Source organism: Durio zibethinus, unplaced genomic scaffold, assembly GCF_047325235.1.
Source record: "Durio zibethinus cultivar Kanyao isolate XHJ-2024 unplaced genomic scaffold, ASM4732523v1 HiC_scaffold_402, whole genome shotgun sequence".
NCBI classification, from domain to species: Eukaryota; Viridiplantae; Streptophyta; class Magnoliopsida; order Malvales; family Malvaceae; genus Durio; species Durio zibethinus.
In genome coordinates this window covers 1,107,501-1,112,500 of record NW_028323025.1, presented here as the reverse complement: position 1 = coordinate 1,112,500, position 5,000 = coordinate 1,107,501, and positions in this window count along the sequence as shown.

Here is a 5,000-nt window from a genome sequence, read left to right as displayed (position 1 = left end):
CCGGCGGCATTGGGGTTCCGGCGATTGGGAGGGGGGCCGGGGGGGTGTGCGCACATGATGTGCGATGGGTGCTGGTACTTGGCCTTGTGTTGGCCCCCTATCCCTCATCAAACCTCTGAGAATTCACACCCCCTTAAAGAGCATTTGAGATTTTACAGGTTTGCTACCAGTAGCCGTTAAAGTGTCTGAAATGGGGACACTTTTTTCAAACGGTCACAAAATCTTCTCTACTTCGAGTTTTTAGCTGAATTTTTTTGTGCATGCCAACAAAAATAGAAGGATCATGCCTACAAAATTTGGGGCCAAAAATCCTTATAAAAAAATTTTAAAAATTCCCGAACCGCAAAAAGTTTCGAAAATCGTGAAAAATAGAAAACGAGTCATCTTCCAACGAAACTTCACGTGAAGGCTTAGGGGACCATTGTATGAATTTACAAGCCATAAAAATGGCATTGGCACGGCAGAAATTTGAAGATGTGCCTAAACCCACCAGGGCCCAGCGTGTGCCGATGGTGCTCGAGGCAACCGCCCGCACCAAGGCCCAGCGTGTGCCGATGGTGGTCGAGGCAACCGCCCGCACCAGGGCCGATAGTGTGCCGATGGTGCTCGAGGCAACCTGTCGCACCAGGGCCCAGCGTGTGCCGATGGTGATCGAGGTAACCTGCCGCACCAGGGCCCAGCGTGTGCCGATGGTGGTCGAGGCAAGTTCCCGCACCAGCGCCCAGCGTGTGCCGATGGTGCTCGAGGCAACCGACCGCACCAGGGCCCAGCGTGTGCCGATGGTGCTCGAGGCAACCTGCCGCACCAGGGCCCAGCGTCTGCCGATGGTGCTCGAGGCAACCTGCCGCACCAGGGCCCAGCGTCTGCCGATGGTGCTCGAGGCAAGCGCCCGCACCAGGGCCCAGCGTGTGCCGATGGTGGTCGAGGCAAGCGCCCGCACCAGGGCCCAGCGTGTGCCGATGGTGCTCGAGGCAACCTGCCGCACCAGGGCCCAGCGTGTGCCGATGGTGCTCGAGGCAACCGACCGCACCAGGGCCGAGCGTGTGCCGATGGTGGTCGAGGCAAGCGCCCGCACCAGGGCCCAGCGTGTGCCGATGGTGGTCGAGGCAACCTGCCGCACCAGGGCCCAGCGTGTGCCGATGGTGCTCGAGGCAACCGACCGCACCAGGGCCGAGCGTGTGCCGATGGTGCTCGAGGCAAGCGCCCGCACCAGGGCCCAGCGTGTGCCGATGGTGCTCGAGGCAACCTGCCGCACCAGGGCCCAGCGTGTGCCGATGGTGCTCGAGGCAACCTGCCGCACCAGGGCCCAGCGTGTGCCGATGGTGGTCGAGGCAAGCGCCCGCACCAGGGCCCAGCGTGTGCCGATGGTGGTCGAGGCAAGCGCCCGCACCAGGGCCCAGCGTGTGCCGATGGTGGTCGAGCCAGGAGCCCGCACCAAGGGCCGGCTTGTGTCGATGGTGTTCGGGGCAACCGCCCGTACCAGGGCCCAGCGTGTGCCGATGGTGCTGGGGGCAAGCGCCCGCCCCAGGGCCCAGCGTGTGCCGATGGTTATCGGGGCAACCGGCCGCACCAGGGCCCAGGGTCTCCCGATGGTGCTCGAGGCAACCGCCCGCACCAAGGCTCAGCATGTGCCGATTGTGATCGAGGCAACAACCCACACCAGGGCCCAGCTTGTGCCGATGGCGGTCGAGGCAAGTGCCCGTACCGAAGGGCAGCCTATGCCGATGATGGTCGATGCATGTGCCATCACCATGCGTCATCATGTGCCATTGATGGTCGAGGCCTTGGCCGAAGTTCGATTTTGAGCCACGGTGCCCATGCTTGGCTCCAGCATGTGCTGGTGCCGCATTTTTTTCACTCGGGACAGCATCGCCGGAGCATCGCCGGAGCATCGCCGGAGTACCGCCGGAGAACCTGACCGGCGGCATTGGGGTTCCGGCGATTGGGAGGGGGGCCGGGGGGGTGTGCGCACATGATGTGCGATGGGTGCTGGTACTTGGCCTTGTGTTGGCCCCCTATCCCTCATCAAACCTCTGAGAATTCACACCCCCTTAAAGAGCATTTGAGATTTTACAGGTTTGCTACCAGTAGCCGTTAAAGTGTCTGAAATGGGGACACTTTTTTCAAACGGTCACAAAATCTTCTCTACTTCGAGTTTTTAGCTGAATTTTTTTGTGCATGCCAACAAAAATAGAAGGATCATGCCTACAAAATTTGGGGCCAAAAATCCTTATAAAAAAATTTTAAAAATTCCCGAACCGCAAAAAGTTTCGAAAATCGTGAAAAATAGAAAACGAGTCATCTTCCAACGAAACTTCACGTGAAGGCTTAGGGGACCATTGTATGAATTTACAAGCCATAAAAATGGCATTGGCACGGCAGAAATTTGAAGATGTGCCTAAACCCACCAGGGCCCAGCGTGTGCCGATGGTGCTCGAGGCAACCGCCCGCACCAGGGCCCAGCGTGTGCCGATGGTGGTCGAGGCAACCGCCCGCACCAGGGCCGATAGTGTGCCGATGGTGCTCGAGGCAACCTGTCGCACCAGGGCCCAGCGTGTGCCGATGGTGATCGAGGTAACCTGCCGCACCAGGGCCCAGCGTGTGCCGATGGTGGTCGAGGCAAGTTCCCGCACCAGCGCCCAGCGTGTGCCGATGGTGCTCGAGGCAACCGACCGCACCAGGGCCCAGCGTGTGCCGATGGTGCTCGAGGCAACCTGCCGCACCAGGGCCCAGCGTCTGCCGATGGTGCTCGAGGCAACCTGCCGCACCAGGGCCCAGCGTCTGCCGATGGTGCTCGAGGCAAGCGCCCGCACCAGGGCCCAGCGTGTGCCGATGGTGGTCGAGGCAAGCGCCCGCACCAGGGCCCAGCGTGTGCCGATGGTGCTCGAGGCAACCTGCCGCACCAGGGCCCAGCGTGTGCCGATGGTGCTCGAGGCAACCGACCGCACCAGGGCCGAGCGTGTGCCGATGGTGGTCGAGGCAAGCGCCCGCACCAGGGCCCAGCGTGTGCCGATGGTGGTCGAGGCAACCTGCCGCACCAGGGCCCAGCGTGTGCCGATGGTGCTCGAGGCAACCGACCGCACCAGGGCCGAGCGTGTGCCGATGGTGCTCGAGGCAAGCGCCCGCACCAGGGCCCAGCGTGTGCCGATGGTGCTCGAGGCAACCTGCCGCACCAGGGCCCAGCGTGTGCCGATGGTGCTCGAGGCAACCTGCCGCACCAGGGCCCAGCGTGTGCCGATGGTGGTCGAGGCAAGCGCCCGCACCAGGGCCCAGCGTGTGCCGATGGTGGTCGAGGCAAGCGCCCGCACCAGGGCCCAGCGTGTGCCGATGGTGGTCGAGGCAACCGCCCGCACCAGGGCCCAGCGTGTGCCGATGGTGGTCGAGGCAACCTGCCGCACCAGGGCGGAGCGTGTGCCGATGGTGGTCGAGGCAAGCGCCCGCACCAGGGCCCAGCGTGTGCCGATGGTGGTCGAGGCAACCTGCCGCACCAGGGCGGAGCGTGTGCCGATGGTGGTCGAGGCTGCCGATGGTGGTCGAGGCAACGTGCCGCACCAGGGCCCAGCGTGTGCCGATGGTGCTCGAGGCAACCGACCGCACCAGGGCCGAGCGTGTGCCGATGGTGCTCGAGGCAAGCTGCCGCACCAGGGCCCAGCGTGTGCCGATGGTGGTCGAGGCAACCGCCCGCACCAGGGCCCAGCGTGTGCCGATGGTGATCGAGGCAACCGACCGCACCAGGGCCCAGCGTGTGCCGATGGTGCTCGAGGCAACCTGCCGCACCAGGGCCCAGCGTGTGCCGATGGTCGTCGAGGGAACCTGCCGCACCAGGGCCCAGCGTGTGCCGATGGTGGTCGAGGCAAGCGCCCGCACCAGGGCCCAGCGTGTGCCGATGGTGCTCGAGGCAACCGACCGCACCAGGGCCCAGCGTGTGCCGATGGTGCTCGAGGCAACCTGCCGCACCAGGGCCCAGCGTGTGCCGATGGTGGTCGAGGCAAGCGCCCGCACCAGGGCCCAGCGTGTGCCGATGGTGGTCGAGGCAAGCGCCCGCACCAGGGCCCAGCGTGTGCCGATGGTGCACCAGGGCCCAGCGTGTGCCGATGGTGCTCGAGGCAACCGACCGCACCAGGGCCCAGCGTGTGCCGATGGTGGTCGAGGCAAGCGGCCGCACCAGGGCCCAGCGTGTGCCGATGGTGGTCGAGGCAAGCGCCCGCACCAGGGCCCAGCGTGTGCCGATGGTGGTCGAGGCAAGCGCCCGCACCAGGGCCCAACGTGTGCCGATGGTGCTGGGGGCAACCGCCCGCACCAGGGCCCAGCGTGTGCCGATGGTGATCGAGGCAACCGCCCGCCCCAGGGCCCAGCGTGTGCCGATGGTGGTCGAGGCAAGCGCCCGCACCAGTGCCCAGCGTGTGCCGATGGTGGTCGAGGCAAGCGCCCGCACCAGGGCCCAGCTTTTGCCGATGGTGATCGAGGCAACCGGCCGCTCCAGGGCCCAGCGTGTGCCGATGGTTATCGGGGCAACCGGCCGCACCAGGGCCCAGGGTCTGCCGATGGTGCTCGAGGCAACCGCCCGCACCAAGGCTCAGCATGTGCCGCTGGTGATCGAGGCAACAACCCACACCAGGGCCCAGCTTGTGCCGATGGCGGTCGAGGCAAGTGCCCGTACCGAAGGGCAGCCTATGCCGATGATGGTCGATGCATGTGCCATCACCATGCGTCATCATGTGCCATTGATGGTCGAGGCCTTGGCCGAAGTTCGATTTTGAGCCACGGTGCCCATGCTTGGCTCCAGCATGTGCTGGTGCCGCATTTTTTTCACTCGGGACAGCATCGCCGGAGCATCGCCGGAGCATCGCCGGAGTACCGCCGGAGAACCTGACCGGCGGCATTGGGGTTCCGGCGATTGGGAGGGGGGCCGGGGGGGTGTGCGCACATGACGTGCGATGGGTGCTGGTGCTTGGCCCTTGTGTTGGCCCCCTATCCCTCATCAAACCTCTGAGAACTCA